This window comes from Muntiacus reevesi, chromosome X (assembly GCF_963930625.1).
Source record: "Muntiacus reevesi chromosome X, mMunRee1.1, whole genome shotgun sequence".
Taxonomy (NCBI): Eukaryota; Metazoa; Chordata; class Mammalia; order Artiodactyla; family Cervidae; genus Muntiacus; species Muntiacus reevesi.
Genome location: NC_089271.1, coordinates 24,269,484 through 24,294,532, shown reverse-complemented (window position 1 = coordinate 24,294,532; position 25,049 = coordinate 24,269,484). Strand labels below are relative to the sequence as shown.

The following is a 25,049-nucleotide window of genomic DNA, read 5'->3' as shown; positions in this document are numbered from 1 at the left end:
AGAGAGATCATAGTGTTTCAAAGTCATGTAATTGAGGCCCAGAACAAAGCTGAAGATACAGGTATTTAAAGAAAAATCTTCAATTCCTTTGTGCTGTGTACGTGTGAAGAGGGTGAAGTTTATCGTATTTGGTATATAATTGAAAATTGTTATGCATGTAAATGAGAAAAGGGGGGCTTTCACGTTGTTCAGTGGTAAAGAATCCACCTGCCAAGCAGAGGACGTGGGTTTGTTCCTTGGCTTGGGAAGAAACCCTTAGAAGGAAATGCAGTCTACTGCAATATTCTTGCCTGGAGAATCGCATGGACAGAGGAGCCTGAGTTGGACATGACATTAGCAATAACCAACAACAAAGAAGAAAATATGACCAATAGCATGGACTGAACTTAATTGGTCCAAACTGATCTAGAAATGAAACATAATAAAACAATTAAGAGTATCAAAATTTTACTGCCATATTCTATATGTTCAAAACCAAGAGGGAAGATGAGATATATTAAGTAGAGATATGGAATAGGTAAAAAAAGATTTACAGTGAATTTCAAGAGGACCCAACTACAACGTCTGAGATTAAAAAATTAATACTGGTTTGGACTAACAGTAGTTTAAATTTTATAGTGGAATAAAACTTAGTGGCAGACATATACTGGAACAAAATTAGTGGATCTATGTATGTTGAATAACACAATGTATTTTATAGTACATTAAACGTAAGAAACAAAATCAACTTTAATACCCATCACATATGTGGGTGTCAAATTTAATGCCAACTTTTATAAACGGCCAATTTTGATTTCTTTGTATTGGTTTTTAGAATTTTGTAGAATTTTTTAATAGAAGAATATATGCATTGTTATATTGGTATTTCAAGTATTTAAATAACCTCACAGCAGAACTAGCAGTTGTGTGTAAATTAGATAAAGTAACTGCTTGTTGACGCCATCTGCAGTGATTATGGAGCCCCCAAAAATAAAAGTCTGACACAGTTTCCACTGTTTCCCCATCTATTTCCCAGGAAGTGATAGGACCAGATGCCATGATCTTAGTTTTCTGAATGTTGAGATTTAAGCCAAAATTTTCACTCTCCTCTTTCACTTTCCTTTTTTTAAATTTTTTTATTAAAAAATTTTTTTTCATTTATTTTTATTAGTTGGAGGCTAATTACTTTACAATATTGTAGTGGGTTTTGTCATACATTGACATAAATCAGCCATGGGTTTACATGTATTCCCCATCCTGATCCCCCCTCCCACCTCCGTCTCTACCCAATCCCTCTGGGTTTTCCCAGTGCACCAGGCCCGAGCACTTATCTCATGCATCCAACCTGGGCTGGTGATCTGTTTCACTATAGATAATATACATGTTTCAATGCTGTTCTTTTGAAACATCCCACCCTTGCCTTCTCCCACAGAGTCCAAAAGTCTGTTCTGTACATCTGTGTCTCTTTCTCTGTTTTGCATATAAGGTTATCATTACCATCATTCTAAATTCCATATATATGTGTTAGTATGCCATAATGTTCTTTATCTTTCTGGCTTACTTCACTCTGTATAATGGGCTCCAGTTTCATCCATCTCATTAGAACTGATTCAAATGAATTCTTTTCAATGACTGAGTAATATTCCATGGTGTATATGTACCACAGCTTCCTTATCCATTCGTCTGCTGATGGGCATCTAGGTTGCTTCCATGTCCTGGCTATTATAAACAGTGCTGCGATGAATTGGGGTGCACGTGTCTCTTTCAGATCTGGATTCCTCAGTGTGTATGCCCAGAAGTGGTATTGCTGGGTCATATGGCAGTTCTATTTCCAGTTTTTTAAGGAATCTCCACACTGTTCTCCATGGCAGCTGTACTAGTTTGCATTCCCACCAACAATGTAAGAGGGTTCCCTTTTCTCCACACCCTCTGCAGCATTTATTGTTTGTAGACTTTTGGATAGCAGCCATCCTTACTGGCGTGTAAAGGTAACTCATTGTGGTTTTGATTTGCATTTCTCTGATAATGAGTGATGTTGAGCATCTTTTCATGTGTTTGTTAGCCATCTGTATGTCTTCTTTGGAGAAATGTCTGTTTAGTTCTTTGGCCCATTTTTTGATTGGGTCATTTATTTTTCTGGAATTGAGCTTCAGGAGTTGCTTGTATATTTTTGAAATTAATCCTTTGTCTGTTGCTTCATTGGAGAACCCCATGGACTCTAGCCTATCAGGCTACTCAGCCCATGGGGTCGACTGAGCAACTTCACTTTACTTCACTTCTTCACCTTAAGCTATCAATAGGCTGTTATTTAACACAGTGTTTTTATATCTTCACATGTATCTTTCAAAATGGGAATGTCATACAAAGGAAACTAGGATCCATAACTTAATTTATCTTTTTTACTGAAACTCTTTTTACTTTCCTAGTTAGTATGGGGGAGCAAAACATGCCATCTCAAAATGTCTCTTTTGATATGCAGATTATTTCTACCTGAAAGCAATCCAGGCCAAATGACTCAGGAAGGAACTTGATCTTCTGCCTAACTGTCTCAAAGAATTCAGACAAAAGTCCTGTTCCCAGAACAGAACTATGACCAGAGATATCCACAAAGATTATGGGCAAAGTATGGTGGGGAAATCTTAGCAGGGCCTAGAGATGAGAGTCCACTCTGTGGCCCGGGGTCTATGTCTGGCACAGCAATCATTTGCTTAACAACATTTGCTTTTCCATCTCCGTGAGAATGGCTTTCCTATCCTTTCAAGTCCCAAACCACTACCATTAACTTCTTCTTTTGCTTTCACACAGGGCTTTGGCCATGTTGGTGAGTTTCAGTTTTCCTGGGTCTCTCTCATGTATATGTGTTATTAAACTTTTATTTTATCCTATTAATCTGTCTCACCTCAATTTAATTCTCAGACCACACACAAAAATCTAGTAGGACAGAGGGAAATTTCACCCTCCCCCACATTAGCTACATCTCACATATTTCTTTCTGAGTTCAAAATCCCTCTTAATGAGGTTTTCAATGCAAACTTGATGTCTAAGAATGTCATTAATGATTTTACTCATATTAATATAATTACATATTTCATTATCCCACAGAAAGATGTACTTATTTATCTTTGGAGATTCTAGGAATATACATTTTATTTATTTAACGTTAGTTTTATTTTTTTAACACCAAAAACATTTTGTATTGGGGTATAGTTGAATAATAACATTGTGATAGTTTCAGGTGAACACTGAAAGGACTCGGCCAGACATACACATGTACAATCATTTTTATCCCTTTTTTTTTGAATCCTGCTCTCTTTGCAAAATTTAATCCCTGAATATTCTGCAAATCTTTTTAATCTAAAGGTAACTCTGCAATTTTCCACAAGAGATGATATGAACAATATTTGTTTGCAGTGTAATTCTCCTAACCTGTTAACATCACAATTAGGTACTGAACAACAATCGACAAGAGGATGTTGGAACCTACCAGAAAATGATACTTCACAACCAAGGAAAAAGGAGAAGCTACAAGGAGACAGTAGAATGGACGCAATCATAATGAAATGAAATGTCTTACCAGCCGGGTAGGCGACGTGCAAATTGGAGAACAATAATACAAAAGAAGTTCTCACACTGTGGCGAAAATTCTAGGCCCCAGATTGGATGTCCCAACATGGGGATCCAGCAAAAGGAATGGGAATCCACAGGGAATCTTACTTTGAAGGACAGTTAGATTTGATTACAGAACTCGCAGAGGATTGGCAGAAAAAGAGACTCTTGGAGGGCAGAAAGAAGAGTTTGTGTGCACCAGGATACAAGGAAAATGAGCAGTGACATAACAAGAGACTGAGCCAAACCTGCCTGTGAGTGTCTGAGGGTCTTCTGCACAGTTGGACGGCCACAGTGGCCTGCTGCGAGGACAGCATGAAGACACCATGCCCACCAGAGCAAGAGTCAGGTTTCCCCACAGCCAGACCCTCCCATCAGCAAGCTTCCACAAGCCTCTTAAACTCATTTTTCAGAGGGCAGACAGAAGAAGCAAGAACTACAACCCCCAAGTCTCTAGAACAAAATGACAATCAGAAAAAGCTAACCTAAATGATCTCGTGGATCACACCCTTGTTCTAACTAAAGAACCTATGGGCCAAGGTGTGCAGGGCCACCCAAGGTGGACGGGTCACGGTGGAGAGTTCTAAGGAAATGTGGTCCACTGGAGAAGAGAATAGCAAAGAACTTCCATATCCTTGCCTGGAGAACCCCATGAACAGTATGAAAATGCAAAAAGATATGGTACCAGAAGATGAGCCCATCCAGGTACGTAGGTGTCTATTATACTATTGGGGAAGATCCCAGAAAGAGCTCCAGAAAGAATGAAGAGACTGGGCCAAAGTTAAAACGATGCTCAGTGGTGGTTGTGTCTGGTGGTAAATGTAAAGTCCGATGCTATAAAGAACAGTACTGCATAGGAACCTGGAACATTAGGTGCATGATCAACGGTAACTGGACGTGGACAAGAAGGAGATGGCAAGAGTGACCATCGACATTTTAGAAATCAGAGAACTAACATGGATGGGAAAGGGCGAGTTTGACTGAGATGACCATTACTTCTATGGGCAAAAATTCCTTAGAAGAAACGGACTAGCCTCATAGTCAATAAAAGACTGTGAAATGCAGTACTATGGTGCAGTGTCCACAAGGACAGAATGATCTTGGTTCGATTCTAAGGCAAAACATTCAGCATCACAGTAATCCAAGTCTATGCACCAATCCCTGATGCCAAAGAAGCTAAACTCAAATGATTCTATGAAATCCCACAACACCTTCTAGAGCCAAAACCCCCAAAAGGTGTCCTTCTCATCATAGGGGATTGGAATGCAAAAGCAGGTACTCAAGGGATAATTTGAGCAGAAGGTGGAGAAGCTGTACACAGTCAGCTAAAACAAGACCTGAAGCTGACTCTGGGTTAGATCATAAGCTCCTTATTGCAAATTTCAGGCTAAAATTGACGAAAGAAGGATAAATCACTAAGCCATTCAGATATAACCCAAACCAAGTCTCATGATTATACAGTGGAGGTGTGGAATAGCTTCAAGGGGTTAGATCTGGAAGACAGAGTGCCTGAAGAACTAAAGATGGAGGATCAGAACGAGGTACAGTTGGTAGTGACCCAAACCTAGCCCAAGGAAAACAAATGCAACAAGGCAAAATGGTTGTCTGAGAAGGCTGTACAAATACGGGAGAAAAGAAGAGTAGTGAAAGGCAAAGAAGAAAAGGAAAGATATACGAATCTGAATGCAGATTTCCAAAGAACAGCAAGGAGAAATATGAAAGTGTTCTTAAGTGAACAATGCAAAGAAATAGAGGGAAGAAATAGAATGGGAAAGACTAGAGTTCTCTTCAAGAAAGTTAAAGATAACAAGGGATCGTTTCATGCCAAAATGGGCCCAATAAAGGACAGAAACACCAGGGATTGCACTGAAGCAAAAGATATTAAGATGAGGTGGCAAGGATACACTGAATTGTACCAACATGGTCTTAAAGACCCAGATAACAATGACGGTGTGATCACTCACCAAGAGCCAGACGTCCTGTAGTGTGAAGTCAAGCGGGGCTTAGGAAGCATCTTTATGAACAAAGTTAGGGGAGGTGATGTTATTCCAGCTGAGGCATTTCAAACCCTAAAAGATGATGCTGTGAAAGTGCTGCACTCAACATGCCCTCAAATTTGGAAAATTCAGCAGTGGGCACAATATTGGAAATGGTCAGCTTTCATTCCAACCTCAAAGAAGTGCAATGCCAAGGAATGTTCAAGCTATCATAGAACGTTACTCATTTCACAAGGGAAATGCTAGGAAGGGAATGCTCAAAATCCTTCATGCTATGCTTCAACAGAACGAGAACCAAAAACTTCAATCTATACAAGCTGGATTCAGAGAAGGCAGAGGACCAGATTACATTGCCAGTGTCCGCGGGAAAAAACAAGGGAATTCTAGAAAAACGTCTAATGGTTTCACTATGCTAAAGTCTTTACCTGCGTGGATCAGAGCAAAGTGTGGAAAATTCTTAAAGACAAGGGAATACCAGACCAACTTACCTGCCTTATGAGAGGACTGCATACAGGGTAAGAAGCAACAGTTAGAAGTGGACAAAGAGCAACAGACTAGTTCCAAATTGGGAAAGGAGTAAGTCAAGGTGGTATATGGTCACCCCGCTTATTAAAGCTATCTGTAGAGTACAGCATGCACATTTATGGGCTGGATGAAACACAAGCTGAAATCAAATTGCTGGGAGAAATCTCAACACCCTCAGATATGCATAAGATACCACCCCTATGGCAGAAAGTCAAGTGGAACTAAAGAGACTCTTGATGAGGGTGAAAGGGGAGAGTGAAAAAGCTGGCTTAAAACTCAACATTCAAGAAACTAAGATCATGGCATCTGGTCCCAACATGTCATGGCAAACAGATGGGGAAAAAATTAGAAACAATGTCAGATTTAATTGTCTTCTCTGATATCACTGTGGAGGGTGAATGCAGCCATGACGGTGGTGGTGGTGGTTTAGTCACTAAGTCTTGTCTGACTCTTGCGACCCCATGGGCTGTAGCCTGCCAGGCTCCTCTGTCCACGGGATTGTCTAGGCATGAATACCGAAGTGGGTTTCCATTTCCTTCTCTAGGGGATCTTCCTGACCCAGGAATTGACCCCGGATCTCCTGCACTGCAGGCAGATTCTTTACCAACTGAGCTACGAGGGAAGCCCCAAATTAAAAGACACCATGAAGTTAAAAGACGCTTATTCCTTGCAAGAAAAGCTATGGCAAACCTAGATCATGTAATAAAAAGCAGAGAGATCACATTGCCAAAAGAGGTGCATCTTGTCAAAGCTATGTTTTTCCCAGTGGTCATGTGTGGATGTGAGTGCTGGACCGTAAAGAAGGCTGAGCGCTGAAAAATTGATGCTTTTGAATTGTGGTGCTGGAGAAGACTCTTGAGAGTGCCCTGGACAGAAAAGAGATCAAACCAGTCATTGCTGAAGGGAATCAACCCTGAATATTCATGGGAATATCTGATGCTGAAGTTGAAACTCCAAAATTGTGGCCACCTGATGGGAAGAGCCGAATCATAGGAAAAGACGCTGATGTTGGGAAAGCTTGAAGGGAAAAAGAAAAGGAGGCAGCAGAGGATGAGATGGTTGCATGGCATCACTGACTGGATGGATATGAATTTGAGCCAGGTACAGGACATGGTAAAAGATAGGGAGCTTGGTGTGCTGTGGATCATGGGGTCACAGTCAGAGATGACTGAGCAACTGAACGAAAACAACATAGAACTGCCAAACAACAAAAGTAAAATAAATTGTAAACAATGGACAATAGTTAATAACACCATATTGATATTAGTTGCTCAGTTTTAACAAATGAACTTGTACCAGTTGAACCAATCCGAGATGTTAATAACAGAAAATGCTAAGTGGAGGAAGAGACTGGCTCTATAGAAACTCTGTACACTATCTGCTTAAATTTCTGTAGTCCTAAATCTGTTCTTTAAAAATAACACAGAGGCTCACAAGACAAGATGCTCACCACTCATTATGAAAGAAACTCAAAGGACAGTTACAACAATGTATCACCTCACACTTGCCAGAAAAGCTATCATAAAAAAATCTAGAAACAATAAGTGATGAAGTGGCGTGGAGAAAACAGAACCCTCTTGCACTTTGAGGGGGAATGTAAATTGATACAGCCACTATGGAGAAGTGTGGAGATTCCTTAAAAAACTGTAAATAGAACTGCCATATGACCCAGCAATGCCACTCCTGGGCATACACACCGAGGAAACCAGATCTGAAAGAGACACGTGTACCCCAATGTTCATCGCAGCACTGTTTATAACAGCCGGGACATGGAAGCAACCTAGATGCCCATCAGCAGATGAATGGATAAGGAAGCTGTGGTACATATACACTATGGGGTATTACTCAGCCATTAAAAAGAATTCATTTTAATCAGTTCTAATGAGATGGATGAAACTAGAGCCCATTATACAGAGTGAAGTAAGCCAGAAAGATAAACACCAATACAGTATACTAAAGCATATATGTGGAATTTTAAAAGATGGTAACGATAACCCTATATGCAAAACAGAAAAAGAGACACAGATGTACCGAACAGACTTTTAGTCTCTGTGGGAGAAGGTGAGGGTGGGACGTTCAGAGAGAACAACATTGAAACAAGAATACTATCAAGGGTGAAACAGACCACCAGCCCAGGTTGGATGCATGAGACAAGTGCTCAGGGCTGGTGCACTGGGACGACCCAGAGGGATGGGATGGAGAGGGAGGCGGGAGGGGGGATCGGGATGTGGTACACATGTAAATCCATGGCTGATTCATGTCAATGTATGGCAAAAAAATGCTACAATATTGTAAAGTAATTAGCCTCCAACTAATAAAAATAAATGGGAAAAAATTTTAAAAATAAATAAAAAACAATAAATGATGAAGCAGCATGGAGAAAAGACAACCCTCTTGCACTTTGAGGGGGAATGTAAATTGATACAGCCACTATGGAGAACAGTATGGAGGCTCCTTTAACAACTAGAAATAAAACTACCTTATGACTCAGCCATCTCACTACTGGGCATACACACTGAGAAAGCCATCCTTGAAAAGATTCATGGACCGCACTGTTTCTTGCAGCAAAATTTACAATAAGTAGGACATGGAAGCAACCACCTCAACTTCCACTGACAGATGCATAGTTACAGAGGTTGTGCTCGATATATACAATGGAATATTACTCAACCATAAAAAGTAACAGATTTAAGTCAGTTGTAGTGAGGTGGATGCACCTAGAGTCTGTTATACAGAGTGAAGTCAGTCAGAAAGAGAACAAAAAATATTGTGTATTAACACATTTATATGGAATCTAGAAAATGGCACTTAGGAATCTATTTGAAGGGTAGGAATAGAGACACATGTAGAGAAAAGATGTGGACACAGCAAGGGACGGAGAGAGAGGGACAAATTGAGAGTGGCAATGACATATATGCACGACCATGTGTACAAGAGATAGCTAGTGGCGAGATGCTGTATAACAGAGGGAGCTCAGACTACTGTTCTGTGACAACCTAGAGGACTGAGATGAGGGTTGCATGAGGGATGCTCACCGGGGCGGGGTATACATATAGCTGCTTCATACTGTTGTACAACAGACACTAACACATTATAAAGCAATTATCCTCCAATTAAATTTTTCATAAATGTGCTACTGATTTAAAATGTAGAAAAAATCTGGACAAGAACACAAAGCCAGTACAGAGCTATATACAACAATGCCAAATGAATATGAGACAGGAACAATGAAAGGCAAATGATAACATAAGAATTTATCCTCGAATTAAAAATCTTAGGAAACATGCACATAAAATATCAAATAATTAAATAACTTCAGCTATCTGGTATACAATAATTCACCATAGCAAAATCAACAGTCTGGCCTGGAAGAATCAACAATTACTTAGATCACATAATAGAAAATACACCATAAACAAAAGCAACCATACACAAAATGTACCTACAACGAAACCTCAGAACAATGTATACATTCCACAAGGAGGCAACAAGAATTTCCTGACAGCTTTAGGAGAAAGAAGTCGCAAACAGAATAGTATGTGTATTAATGAGGAGCAGAGATTGTAACACTGTCGATGTTCCTTAGCTCCTTTACAGATCTACTACCGTCAGACTAGCTGAGACCACAATCAAACATGGGCTGCTGATTTCTGTACCCAGAATAAACCATGGAAAACTTATACAAGGAATAAAGAAAACCAGTAACAGAAGCAAATACACAAAACTAAATAATCCCTGAGGGAAAATAAGTCTCCAGTGAACTTGACCCTGTGAGTGCCAACGTGAGGGAGTACTCCCAGACTAACAAGGGGTGTGCAGCCTACAAGGGAAACAGACAACAGGATCAGCTGCAAAAGGTGTTAAAGTTCAGCCCTTGATTCTTCCACTGTGCCCTGGGGCCATGACTCTCTATAGCCTAACTGAAGGAATCTGAGGTAGCATCTCAAAGCTCCCATGACAAGACCATGGGGCACAAAAGTTTGGGTTGGATGTGGCATTATGGCCCAGAGGTCATGAAATAGCCAGCACAAACTTTCTTAGTGGATGACAACTGGCCCTTTTAAGTAACTACCTTAATAGACTATCACACGAAGACTAGAAGTGAAAACTTAGTACCACAGAAATTGTACCAAAGGACAGAAATTCAACTCAGAACTTTCGAGCAATGCCCCTGCAGTCGACTAAGAGCCCACAGTGAGAACTGTCGGGCTTAGGAGCCCCTTCACGTACTCTGTTGGAATTGTGTGGAGCATGGTTGGGGACAGGGGAGGATTCATACCAGAAAGCGAAGGATTTCCAGGCCCTGCCAGCAGTCACTATGAACATCCTGAGTGAGATGTGAGGGGTTCCACACCACAGAAGGCAGTCTCCCATCCTTCCCTCTCAGCTCATCTTACCTGCAGCAGCTATTTCCTGGGAGCCTCAGGCAAAAGTGTCCAGAGGAGATGTGGGTTCACTTCTCACCAGGAGTCTTGGGGCTTGACGTCTCCGATGTGAGGCCTTGTCCTCAGGTCAGAAGAAGGGACATAGCCCACCACTTCAGGGGCCAAGGGAAGACACGGAGAGTGGATGGAGCATCACTCAGCACAGAAGACAGGGCCCGAAAATGCCCTTTCGTTCATTCTCAGGAGCTCCAGGAAGCCTGTTCGGCCAGGCCACAAACAATTCTTGCCGGGATGCTGACGGAAGCTAGAGCCTGGGATGGAGATTCGTAGAATCAGCTCAGTAGAGGGAAGGTGTCAGGAACCCCTAAGATTCAAGGAACGGGGCACATGCCCATCCTGCCGGACGCTCTCCCGGAACCCTGACCACCCTGGCCCCGACTCTGCTGTCCACCTGGAACACAGAAGCACACGGCCGGAAGTGACGACACGCGCACTCACGCTGGGGCTGCGAAGCCATCTTTGACAGCTGCTGCCATCTTTGACAACTGCCGTGTAGGGGGCGCAGACGGAGGACTCCCAGGTCTCATCAGGTGCCCAAGTGTGAGGTGACGTGAGTTACAAATGTGGGGACACACATACGGCACGGTCAAGCCTTTCCCTCTGAAAAGATGGGGCCGGACAACTCCCGGCCACCCTACCCTTGCTCTCACCCAGAAGATTCGGGCTTGCATCTTAGGCCCCAAGTTCATCCGCTTCACCCAGGTGGTCTCTGAGAGGAAGGCTTCGGTCCGGGGCTTGTGGACCCCAATTCTGCACAGTAGAGGGAAAGCCCTGAGCCCTGTAGCTAAAGGAGGGACCCTCGGGAGGCACTGTGAGGGTCTCCACACCCCAGAACGGCGGCCACGCGAGGCCCCCCACCCCCTGCGACTTGGCCTCGGAGCATCCGGGCAGGATCCGGGCAGCTCTAATGTTTGCGGGGAACCCTCACTGCGATCTCGGATGCGGGACACTGAGGGAGGAGGGGACCTCGGTCGGAGGGGTTGGTAGCTGGTCAGAACAGGGAGGATGTCAGAGCTCAGAAGTCGCCAGGGTGAGGACTTTCCTCCCCGACACATGCGCGAATCAGCACCCACCCCTGTGGTCAGCGCATCCTCCCGGCACAAAGGGAAGGGAGGCTTTGCTCTGAGTGGGGAGGTTAGAGATTTTTGCAGAAGGGCGAGTCCTGGAACCCTTCGGTGGGAGGCTGAGTGCTCCCTCCTCTCCTTCTCCAGAGTCACAGGGAAGGTGGCAGCATCACCTGCAGAGCAGAAGAGGGAACCGGGCGGAGGCTAGAGGGTCTTTCCCCATTTCTCATCCTAACTCTGAATGTGAACTGAAGGGACAGGCCTCCCCTGCCAGCCCCCACAGGCCCCCCTCTAATGCCCAGGCAGGGCTGTCTGGCTGCGCCCCAGGGCTCACTCTCACTTCCTCCTCAGGGGTCTCTGGGCACAGGCTCCCCAGGGAACATTAGATTTGTGGGTCTTAGAACAGTGGACTCAAGGCCCCCTAAGAAGCAGACTTGGTTTAAGCCGGGAATGAGTCTCCCTGATGAAGGCGCTCACAGCATTTCTTTGTCCTTCCTTAAGGTGCCCTCCTTGCCTGCCTTCCTAACTGCACGCCGCCTGAGGTCCCTGACCTGTGTCACCATGCCTCGGAAGCACAAAAACAAGTCTCATGCCCACGGGAAACGCCACCAGGTCCAGGGGGAAGCTCAGGAGCCCCAGGCCAGTGCTGCTGCAGCCCCAGGAGAGGAGCGCCCCTCCTCCCCCTCTTCTGTCCCTCAGGGTTCTCCCCCAAGCTCCCCTGCTTCTGGCGATCCCCAGGAGCTTCAGGGAGCCATGGCCCCTAGCTGTCCTGATGCAGGGCCTTCCTGCGCAGGATCTGATGAAGGTGCCCAGGGCCCAGAGGAGGAAAGTGAAGATGCCGCCCAGTCAGCCCTGGTCGTTCGGAGCTTTCGCAGAGATCCTCTGAACAGGAAGGCCAGCATGCTGGTGGAGTTCCTGCTGGAGAAGTACAACAAGAAGGAGCCCATCACGCAGAACGCCCTGAAGAAGGTCATCAGCAGCAAGTACAAGGAGCACTTCCCTGAGATCCTGAGGAGAGCCTCAGAGCGCGTGGAGCTGGTGTTTGGCCTGGAGCTGAAGGAAGTCGACTGCAGCAGGAACATCTACGCCCTCATCAACAAGTTCAGTCTCGGGGCTGAGGAAGGTTCACGTGGTGAGCGGGGGATGCCCAAGTCTGGTCTCCTCATGGCGCTCCTGGGCATCATCTTTATGAAGGGTAACCGTGCCACCGAGGAGGAGGTCTGGGATTTCCTCAGTGTCTTGGGGATCTATGATGGGAGGAACCACTCCATCTTTGGGGAGCCCAGAAAGCTCATCACCAAAGATCTAGTGGAGAAGGGGTACCTAATCTACCGCCGGGTGTCCAGACGTGATCCTCCGAGCTACGAGTTCCTGTGGGGCCCGAGAGCTTATGCTGAGACCAGTAAGATGAAGGTGTTGGAAGTTCTGGCCAAGATCCAGGATACGGTCCCGAGTTCCTTCCCAGACCTCTTTCACGAGGCTCTGAGAGATCAGGTGCAGAGGGCAGGGCTGAGAGGCGCTGCCATTCCTCCACCTATGGCTAAGGCCAGTGCCCCTTCCAGGACCAAGTCCTGCAGCTCCTCCCACATCTAGGGAGGGGGCAGGGCACTTTGTTCCCTTTGTGTCGGAAGAGAACGGTCCACCTCTATATAGCGTAGGGTAGTATGGGTGGAGGGAACAAAACCCATATGTTCTTCACAGTTCTAAGTAGTATGGGCGTTTAGGTGCAGTTTCAACAAAATGTGTATGTTTTCCTTTTATCCATATGAATTATATCTAGTCAAAAACAGATGATCTAGGTAGGTAGGTAGAGGTGTTTTATATTTTTAAATGTTACTACTCTTCATAACTTTTATTGTGCTACAGAATCTAGGTTTATTAATGTCATGGATGTCATGTTTACTGCTGTTAGGTTTATGATTAGGAGTTTGTTATTTGTAAACAAGTTGAAAAGACTTCAGTATCTTCCTAGTGGTCCAGAATGAGGTAACATAGTGTTGGAGTAGAATTTTACTTGGAAATGTGTAAAAATCCTAGAGATAAATATTTGGGATCACAAAACTTTCAGAGTAAATACTGGTTTACTCTTCGTTTGTCTTATCTGTCCTCTTTCCTAGTAAAAGTTAATAACTTGGACTAAGATTTTCTTAGCTTATTCAAACTGTATGACACTTAAATGATAATAAAATAGAGGCTTTGCTCATCATTTCCTTTTTCTTCCAAATTAATTGATCATCTTCTGTTTAGAAGGCTTTCTTATAGTACTGGGTTGGTAAGAAAATGACCAAGTCCCTACCCATGGAATTTTGAGTCTAGCAGCAGGTACCATATAAGGAAGGTGGTGAGATAAGTCTAAAGAATAACCAAATCATAAATTAAAAGGGGGGAGGTGTGGAAGAGGAGGCTCCAGATGAGAGCAAGCAAGTCTAAGTTACCTGATTAAGGCGGCATTGGTTCTTGGGAAACATCTAGTTCTCGGTGGGAGGTAATTTTCAGTCCAGATGCATGGTGGGCTAGATGAAGCTGTGGCAGTGATGCCAGACACTCATATGATGGTTCTCAGAGGTGAGGCTGTAAACCTGGAATCTATCTAAACCATATATTCACCATTCTTTGGGGTTATCAGGAAACCATAGGGAATGGAAGGGGCCCTGTTTGCTTGAGCCAGTGCAAGTGAACACTCAAACTACATGTTTTCATCAAAAGCTGTCCAGAGAGTTTCTGAGAAATAAGACTGATACCCATTGAAGTGAGATGGCAAGATGTCACTGGACTGTCTCTCTTTTTCGGGGATGGGAGCATCAGAGCTTGCTCTGTTCAACGGGAAGTTTAATTAGGTTATCTTGAGTGTAATTTGGCAAACTTTCAGGGAGGGCTCAATTGTTAGTGGCAATAGTTATTAAATTAGGGGTGGTTTGGATAAAAGGGATCTGAGAGGGAAATTGCTGGTCCTTGAGACAAATGAACTTTTATTTGCATCCATGTGGAGAAGATAATTTCATATCCATATTAAAACAGAAGCTCCAATAGGGAAAAACTGCTTAGTTTTACTTGCTTGGGAGCATTAGTGCCAATGTGGATTTGATTATTATTTAAGGTTGCATATTCTCTAATATACACCGGAAATAAAATTATGTGATGGACGTTTGCAATCATTTGGGGTAAAAATCATCTTCATAATTACTGCCATTCATTGAAAGTACCAAAGTTTGTCTCATACTGTGCCAGGTGATTTATATACATCACACGTGTCTGTGGTCCCACACTATAGATTTTTCAAGCACAATTGGCAGATAAAAGGAGCTGGAATAAAGAAGCTCAAATTCAAAGCTCATAAATGACAGGAGCTGGACTGAACCCCAGCACCGTATTCCTCTAGAGCCCATACTGTGCCACTCCTCCAGGATGAGGCCAACTTGGGTCGCTTCCTCTTTCTGAACACTAGTCCAAAAGGTATTTCACACGTTAAATAGCAGAATTTCCCAAGAAGGCTTTCAGAGAAGAGACAGGAGTCAATGTAAAGATACATGAATGAAGGCCGAGGGGACAAAAAACACATCATAACTGAAGTCACAGAGAGACTGGCCTGTGTCTGCTCTCAGAAGGCCAAGTCAGGGCTGCCAGGCTGAGGATTCCCTCCCTTCATTTCAGGGCTTGGAAGGACATGATCTTTGTTCTACATGGGTCACTGTAGTGTTAAAAATAGGAAATTCAGAATCCCCCAGGAGTCAAGGTGAAGAACCTGAGTGAGGGCATTACCCCAACGCTGAACAGAGTGGGCCCCAAGAAGCCTGAATCCTGATGTCATCCCTGAAGGGGCACAGGTAGGAGTAGCATCATTTGCAATTCCCAGACTTTCCCTGTCTGGCACCACAGGACTGAGGACCTTAGTCTGAGGAGAGCTCCCTTACGTAAACAAAGAAAGGAGCCCCAAACCCTGCCAGGAGTCAAGCTTTGGACTTGTGAATGTGAACCCCCCTGACCTCAGAACTCAGGAAACCCCACAGAACCCTGCCCTGCCCTTCCTGGCATCCCTGGGATACCTCCTGATTGTTGACATGACATGCCCATTTCCTTCTGTGATGTCACAAGGGGATTTGGGACATGGCCCAAGGGGTATAGCCTAGGGCCAGCAGTGGGATTAATTCCAGATTTTCCAGAAACCAACTGAATACCCTGAAGTCAAACGGACCCACACACCTCAAAACCATACGATTCTTCTCATCCTCTGCATCTCAGAAGACCAAGGACAGGTATGGAGGGATGAGGAGAATCTTACTTCCTCCTAGGGGTCTCATGGAGATGCTTGCCCTACTATAAGAACGTACAGTAGTATAAGGGGTGGGCCTAAGGGGAAGGGAGATAGAATTTCAGGCCACAAAAGAGGTCAAAGCAAGGACTGAGGGATCATCTACCAATAAAAAGAAGTGATAACGAATACAGCCCTGTTCCTTGTAGCCCTTGAAGAACCAGGGCAGAGTGATCAAGCTGAAGTTCCACCAACATTTATTTATTTCAGGTGTGTAGGAGGTGAAACCCTTAGTATGAAGGTGCAAATACCATTCCAAGAAAGGGGTGGGGACACCAGGCCCTATGGGGAACCAAATGAAGTACTCTTAATGAGTATTGAGGACTCCAGAGGCCAGGACACAGCTTCCCACTGAGCACTCAGTACTGGGTGATAACTTCTGAATGGGGTGATAAGCTGAGGATCCCTTCACTTCTCAGAAATCCCACGGAGGTTTGTGATGCCAACTACAGAACAGCAGAGGGAATGGGTCTGATGACTGGCCACCAGTTCGGTCGTGGTCTTGAATGTGAAATAACAGAGGCCTCTGTGTAGGAGAATACCAGCCCCTTCTGTCAGCCCAGCATTCCCGAGGCAGGGGTAGCAGGAAACAGCCTAGAGATCACTCTAATTTCCTTCAAGAGGTTTCTCAAAGGACAGGCTCATTAGGAGAATAGGAACCCTGGGGGTTTTCAGAACAGTGCCCTCAAGAAAACCACAAATGTAGCCTTCCTTATAACCAAGGTGGTATTTCCCTGCTGCGGCTGCACACTCAATATTCGTCATCCTGCGGGCGCTTGTCACCTGCCCTCCTACTCACACTATCCCCCAGGGCAGTCGTTATACCTTGGGGTCAGAATCATAAGCTCTGCATCCGTGAGAAATGCCACCAAGCCCAAGATGAGGCCCAGAGTCACAAGGGAGTTGAGCCCGCTAGAGTAATGGAACGGCTTCCCTCTACCTCTTTTCTTTTAGAAGATAATTCACAGAGCTCATCAGCTACTGGGTCAAATAGCAGTTCCCAGGGGTCTTCGGAAGCCTCATCTACTACCAGCACTTTTTCAAGTACTTCTGACGTATCTGATGAGGAAGATAACCAGTCAAGATGAGGAAGATTCATGTTCCTCCCATGTCTCAACTTCTACTGAGAAGACCTACAGTGATACTCTGAACACCATGACAAGTTTGTTGGAGCAGTTCCTTCCGTATAAGTAAAAAATTAAGCAGCCCATTATGAAGGAAGACATGCTGAAGATTATCCACCCAAGATACCATGACCGATTTGCCGAGATTCTCGAGAGCTTCTGGACACATTGAGGCTCTCTTTGCAGTTGACTTGAAGGAAGTTGACTCAACCATCCACTCCTATGACCTTGTCAGAAAACTGAACCTGCCCAACAATGGCAGGGTGTGGGATGGTAGGTGCTTACCTAAAACCGGTCTCTTGATGACAGTTCTGGGTGTGATTTTCCTGAAGGGCAACTGTGCCACTGAGGAAGACATCTGGAGATTCTTGAATATAATGCTAGTATATGCTGGGAGAAAACACTTCTTCTTCGGAGAGCCCAGGAAGATCATCACCAAAGACTTAGTGATGATGAAGTACCTGGAGTACCACCAGGTTGCCAGCAGCGATCCTCCACATTACAAGTTCCTGTGGGGCCCAAGAGCCCATGCTGAAACCAGCAAAATGAAAGTCTTGGAATTTTTGGCAAAAGTCAATGATAGAGTTCCCAGTGCCTTCTCAACACAATATGAAGAAGCTTTGCGAGATGAGGAGGAGAGAGCTCGAGCCACAGACAGGTCTGGTATGACTGTCACTTCCAGGCACGTTCCATGGCCATGTCCAGCAGCTTCTCCCACATCTACTTAAAATCAAGACTTTTAAAAAACCATCCAGATAAGAACATTTGATATCAAAACAGGGACTTTTGTTGAAATGGGAAGCAATCTCACAGTAAAACTGCTGGGAGAATGGAATGAAAAAATAAAATGAAAAAATTTCAAAACATGATCAACCTTGATTTTTCTCCATCTTTTTTGTCTTCTCTTTTGTAAAATTAAATAATTAATACCTTGATATGCTTATTAAAAAATGCAGGAGGTATTAAACCTTAACAAGTTAGACCTCTTACTGTATTCATTTATTTTTTGAGCATCTGCTCTTTGAAAGGCTCTATGCTAGTTTTGGTGAGGATAAGATCAAGACCTAGCCTATGCCCATACAACTTTAGAAACGGTCGCTGCAATTACATAAGGAAGATGTTGAGATTGCCTTTATGAATGACAGGAAAGTAAAAAGACTATCCAGGAAGAAATCTCTACCTGGGGTAACGTCCTGATTTGTTAGGCTTTCCACAACAAAATCCCACAGAATGGGTGGCTGAAACAACTGAAATTCTCAGAGTTCTAGAGGCTGCAAGTCCAAGATGAGGGCTGGTTTACCCTAAGGCCTCTCCCCTTGGCGGCCATGTGGCTGCCCTCTTCACTTGGCATTTCTTGTGAGTGCATATATCCCTGGTGCCTCCTTTTGTGTCCCAATCTCTTCTTGTCACACTGGGTTATGGCCCACCCTAATGACTTCATTTTAACTCAATCATCTCTGTAAAGACCTTATCTCTAACTACAGTTGCATTCTGAAGTACTCTGAGTTATGCCTTCAATATGCATTTTTGGAGGGGACACAATTTGGCCCCTAACAGACAGAAATGGAAGGTGTCTCTGCTCTAATCTCAACGCAGGAGATTCCAGTGCACAGACTGGTATTCTACACACATCATTTCCAGGGAGTTTCTGAGATGTAAGGGTGAACTCCCTTCAGGTGTGCAGGGAAGGAGGAAATTCTTCCCTTTACCCCTTTTGAGTTCTTGTGGTTAGACTACTAATAAAGCTGACACAAGACAGTGTAACAGGAGAAAAAGAGACAAATAGCAATTCATGTGCATAGTAGTGTCATAGAAATGGGACCTAAGAAGTCGGCAAAGTCGTATCCATTGAGTAGGTGATGCTGTCCAACAATTTCATGCTGTGTCATCACCTCCTCTTCCTGCCAATCTTTCCCAGCATTGGGATCTTTTCCAAGGAGTCAGTTCTTCACATCAGGTCGCCACAGTATTGGAGTTTCAGCTTCAGCATCATTCCTTCCAATGAATGTTCAGGACTGATATCCTTTAGAATTGACTGGATAGATCTCCTTGCAGTCAAAGGGACTCTCACGCATCTTCCCCAGGAGGAACAAGATGGCAAGAGGAGTTGATGAACGTGGAATACATCTCTCTCCACGGATACATCAGGAATACACCTTCAGACACAGAAGTGCATGCAGAATACCAACTGAGAGTGGACAGGAGTACATGACCAGCAGAAAAGAATATATAGACCCACACAAAACTCAAGATAAAGCCCTGAGCCTTTAGAGTGGGTCACTGGCCCCAAGATCCTAGACTACCGGAGAACTAACCCTAGGGATATCAAATAGTGAGAATTCACACAAAGGAAACCACTGTAATACAAGACCTGCCATCACCAAACCACATAGCACCTTGTGCAGAACGCCTCATCTAAACAGCAAAGAAAACAAAAATACAAATCCCATCATCAGCAGACAGGATGACCACCTTACGCAGCCTTGCCCATCAGAGGAAAAAACAAACAAACAAAAACTCAGCACAAATCTCACCCTATAAGCAGCTTACACAAACCACTGGACCAACCTTAGAGCGCAGAAACAAAAAGCAAGAAATAATTCAACCTCGAAGCCTGGGAAGAGGAGACCTCAAATATGATTATTAAAATAATAATAATAATGAAAAAGATAGAGAAATAGTACACCAATGAAAGAACAAACCAGAAACACAGAAGTCCAAATAAATGAAGAGGAAATAGGCAAACTACCTGATCAAGAATTCATTGCTAAAGGGAATGCAGTGATACAGATACTTTGGAAACTGTCTGGCAATTTCTTTTAAGTTAAATACCGTCTTATCATATGAGCTAGCAAATGAAAGTTAAGGTATTTGCTGAAAAGAGCCAAAGGCTTAAGCCCATCCAAAAACATTCACCCAAATTTTAATAGCAGAATAAGTCATAGCTTCCAAGAAGCGAAATCACCAAAGATGACTTTCAGTAGATGAGTGAGTAAACAAGCTATGGTAAGCTACATGGAACGCTATTCTGTCCTGGAAGAAAACATTTCAAACCATAAAAAGATATAGAGAAAATCCAATGTATATGAATTAGCAGAAGGAGCCAGTATAAAAAGCCTACATACTGTATGATTCCATCAATGTTACATTCAGGAAAATGCAAATCTTTGAAAAAGTAAAACGATCAGTAGTTGTCTGGGGTTCCAAGTGAGGTGTTGAGGGATGAACAGATGGAGCATGGGAGATACATAGGGCATTCAAACTCCTCTGTAGGACACAATGCTGACTGAGTTGATAAGAGCATACATTTGTCAAACACTAAAGAAGAAGAGAGTTCCAGAATAACATCTATTTCTGCTTTATTGTCTATGCCAAAGCCTTCGACTGTGTGGATCACAATAAACTGTGGAAAATTCTGAATGAGATGGGGATACCAGACCACCTGACCTGCCTCTTGAGAAAGCTGTATGCAGGTCAGGAAGCAACAGTTAGAACTGGACATGGAACAACAGACTGGTTTCAAAAAGGTGGGAATGGAAATTGATACAGCCACTATGGAGAACAGTAGGGAGAGTCCTTTAAAAACTAGGATTAAAACTACCATATGACCCAGCAATAGAAATACTGGGCATAAACACTGAGAAAAGAATAATTGCAAAGACATCTGTATCATATCCAATGTTCATTGCAATACTACTTAAAAATAGACAGGACATGGAAGCAAAGTAGACTTCAACTGACAGATGACTGGATAAAGAAGTTGTGGTAGCCACATACAACGGAATAGTAGCCATAAAAAGGAACGCATGTAAGTCACCTGCAGTGAGGTGGATGCACCTAGAGCCTGTTATACAGAGCAAAGTAAGTTACAAACAGAAAAATAATGTACATTAACACATATACATGGAAAGTAGAAAATGGTTCTTAAGAACCTATTTGAAAGGCAGGAAGAGTGACCCAGATGTAGAGAATGGACATGTGGACACAACAACAGAAGGAGTGGGTGGGATGAATTGAGAGAGTGGCACTGACAAATATAGAGTACCATGTGTACAAAAGATAACAGGTGGGAAATTGCTACATAATACAGGGAGCTCAGCCTGGTGCAGTGTGACAGCCTAGAGAGGTGAGATGAGGGGGTGGGAGGAAGTCTCATCAGCCAGGAGGAATATGTATACTTAGAACTGATTCATCCTGGTGTATAGCAGAAACAACACAACATTATAAAGCAACTATCTGTCGATTAAAACAACTTTTTAAAAGTTGACTAATGTAAAAACTAGAAAAAAATATGGATAAGAACACATAGCCAGTACAGAGTTATAGGCACCAATGCAAAATGAATAAAAGTCAGCAATAATGAAAAGCAAAATATCATGATAAGGATTTGATCCTCGAATTAAAATTCTTAGGTAACAGGCACAGAAGATGTTGACACATGTAACAAACTTCAGAAATCTGGCATAAAAAAGATCAACAGAGCAAAATCAAGAGACTGGTCTAGAACAATCTACAATACTCAGACCATGTAACAGAAAACACACCATAAACAAAAGCAGCAATATAAATAATGTAGCTACAAAGAAACCTTAGAAAAATGCATGCAGTCTACAAAGGCAACAAGAAGAATTTCCTGAGTGCCATTGGAAAACAAGTCTCAAACAGAATAGTATGCTATGTGTATTCATGAGGACATAGTATAAGACTGTTGACTTTCCTTAAATTCTTTACAGATTTAGTTCCACATTCAGAGTAGCTGAGACCACAATCAAACGTGGGCAGTTGTTTCCTGTACCCAGAACAAACCATGGAAAGCTTATACAAGGAATAAAGACAACTACTAACAAAAGCAAGAACACAAAACTAAATAATCTCTGAGGAACAATAAGTCTCCATTGAACTGGACCCTATGACTGCCCAGGTCGGGGAGTACTTTGAGGCTGACACAGGTGTGCAGGCCACAAAGGAAACAGACAACAGGATCAGCTGGAAAAGGCTTTGAACTGGAGCAGATGATTCTTCCACCGGGCCGTGGGACCATGAATCTCTACCGCGTCACTGAAGGAACCTGAGGCAGCATCCCAGAGCCCCATGCCAGGATCACGGGGCACCAAAGTTTGGGGTGGACATGGCAGTATGGCCCAGAGGTCATGAAATAACCAGCACAAACTTTGTTAGTGGTTGACAACTGGCACTTTTAAATGATCAGCTTAAGAGACTGCCACACATGGACTAAAAGAAAAAATCTTGTATCGCAGTAAGTGTACAAAAGGACAGAAATTCATCTCAGGACTTTCGAGCAATGCCCCTGCAATCGACGAAGAGCCCACAGCGAAAACTGCCAGGCTAAGGAGCCCCTTCACTTTCTCTGCTGGGATTGTGTGGGGCATGGTTGGGGACAGGCGTGGATTTATACCATAAAGGGAAGGATTGATTGTCAACATGAAGATCCTGAGAGAGATGTGAGCAGTTCTACGCTACAGAAGGCATTCTCCCACCCTTCCCTCTTGCTTATCTTACCTGCAGCAGCCATTTCCAGGTAGTCTTAGGCAGAAGCGTCCAGATGAGATGCCGGTGCACTTCTCACCAGGACTCTGGGGATTTGACATCGTCCAGGTGATGCCTTGTCCTCAGGTCAGCAGCCGGGACGTAACGGAGCATTACGGTCAGGGCAAGACAGGGATAGAGGACAGAGAGCATCACTCAGCACACAGGAAGTGGCCCCAGAGTGCCCTCACTGTCCGTCTCAGCAGCTCCAGGAAGGCTGTCGGGCTCGGGCTCCCAGATTCTTCCTGCTTGGTTTATTGAGAAGTGCGAGGCAAGGAGTGAGGCCAGCTGAAGGAGCTCACCAGGGACAGCGCAGGACCCCCTATGAGGACAAGAAAGGACCACATCCCCATCTTGCCGGAAATTCCCCCGGAAGCCCGCCCACCCAGGCCCCGCCCCTGCTGTCCTCCTGCAGCCCAGATGCGCATGACAGGAAGTGACGGTCTGCTAACCAGGGTGGGGCTCATGCCATCTTTGAGAGGGCTGCTATCTTTGAGAGCGGCTGTAGCTGTGACCAGAGGGAGGAGTCCGAGGTCTCATCAGGTGTCCAAGTTGGAGATGACATGAGTTACAAGTGCACTGCATAGTTACAAAGATACGCCCTGGCACTCCCAACACCCTTTCCATCCGAAATGAGGGGACTTCACAGCTCCCCGGAAACTCTGCACCTGCTCTCCGCCTGGAGGCTCGGGCCTGGCTCTTAGGGCAATGTCCATTGGCTTCGTACGCGGGTTCTCAGGACATAACCTGGGTCCAGGGGTGGTGGATCTGGGTGCAGGGTTGGTGGATCCTGGCTCTGTTCAGTAGAAGGAAGTCCAGGATTGTGTGGATTGAAGGAGGGACCTGTGGGGGGACTGAGGGTCTCCACACCCAAGATTGGCGGCCACGCCTAACCCCTTATGCAGCGTGACTTGGTGGGAGAGCAACTGGTCAGCACCTCAGCAGTTCTAAAGGCTGAGGGGATCCCTGACTGCGATCGCTGTCACGGGACACTCAGGGAAGCGGAGACCTCGTTCCGAAGGACCGGCAGCCAGTCAGCAGAGGGAGGATGTCCGGGACCGGGAGGAATCAGGGTAATCACCATCCTCCGCGTCACACGGCCAACTCAGGACCCTCCTCTGTGGTCAGCACTTCCTCCCACTCAAACACGGCGACGGGGGTGGCAGTCTGTCAGGGGAGGTTGGAGCTTGCTTGTGAAGGGGCACCCTTGAGACAGCAGAAGGGCGGGTGCCGGCACTCTTCATTGGGGGCCTGAGCACTCCCTACTCTCCTCCTCTGGGGTGACAGAGAAGGTGGCAGCGTCAACTTCAGAGCGAGAAAGGGAACAGGGTGGGTGGGTTTGTAGGTGGGGGTGGATATGAGGGATTCTTGCCCCAGTTTTCACCATGACTCTGGATGTGAACTGAGAGGAACTGCCCCCGTGCCAGCCCCAACAGGCCTCCCTCTAACGCCCAGGCAGGGCTGTCTGCCTGTGCCCCAGCAGTCACTCTCACTTCCTACTCAGCGGTCTCAAGGGACAGGCTCACCAGGAGAACACGAGACTTGTCGGTCCAAGAGGACTGGCCTCAAGGACCCCTCAGAGGCAGCTTTGCTTAACGCCGGGGAGGACTGTCCTCACTGAAGTTGCTCACAACATCTGCTTGTCCCTCCTTTAGGTGCCCTCCTTGCCTGCCACCCTGCCTGCACACACCTGTGACCCATAACCTGTGTCACCATGCCTCGGAGGCACAAGAACAAGTACCATGCCCGTGTGACATGCCACAGGTCCAGGGAGACGCTCACTTCCCAGGAGGCCCAGACTAGTGCTGCAGCCCCCAAAGAGGCGGCCCCTCCTTGCCCTTGTCTGTCCCTCAGGATTTTCCCTCTAGCTCCCCTGCTACTGGAGATCACCAGGTACTACAGGGAGCCATGGCCCCGAGCTCTCCTGATGCAGGGCCTTTCTGCACAGGATCTGATGAAGGTGCCCAGGGCCCAGAGGAGGAAAGTGTAGGAGCCTCCCAGGCAGCCCCAGCCACTCAGAGCACTCGCAAAGATCCTCTGACTACGAAGGCCAGAATGCTGGAGGGGTTCCTGCTGGACAAGTACCCCAAGCAGCAGCCCATCACGCAGAACACCCTGCTGAAGGTCGTCAGCAGGAAGTACAGGCAGCACTTCCCCAAGATCCTCAGGAGAGCCTCTGAGCGCATGGAGCTGGTGTTTGGCCTGGAGTTGATGGATGTCGACCGTAGCAGGAAGATCTACGCCCTCATCAGCAAGCTCAACCTCAGGGACGATGAAGGTCCGAGTGATGAAGGAGGGCTGCCCAAGTCCGGTCTCCTCATGGTGCTCCTGGGTATTATCTTCGTGAAGGGTAACCGCGCAACTGGGGAGGAGATGTGGGAATTACTCAGTGTGATGGAGGTCTATGCTGGGTGGAGGCACTGGATCTTTGGGGAGACCAGAAGGCTCATCAC

At 45.1% G+C, this 25,049-nt stretch overlaps 1 pseudogene; it reads left to right on the top strand.

Moving 5' to 3' along the window:
* The first annotated feature begins 16,987 nt into the window (after positions 1-16,987).
* Positions 16,988-24,586, top strand: LOC136154372 (melanoma-associated antigen B5-like; annotated as a pseudogene).
* Positions 24,587-25,049: the final 463 nt, after the last annotated feature.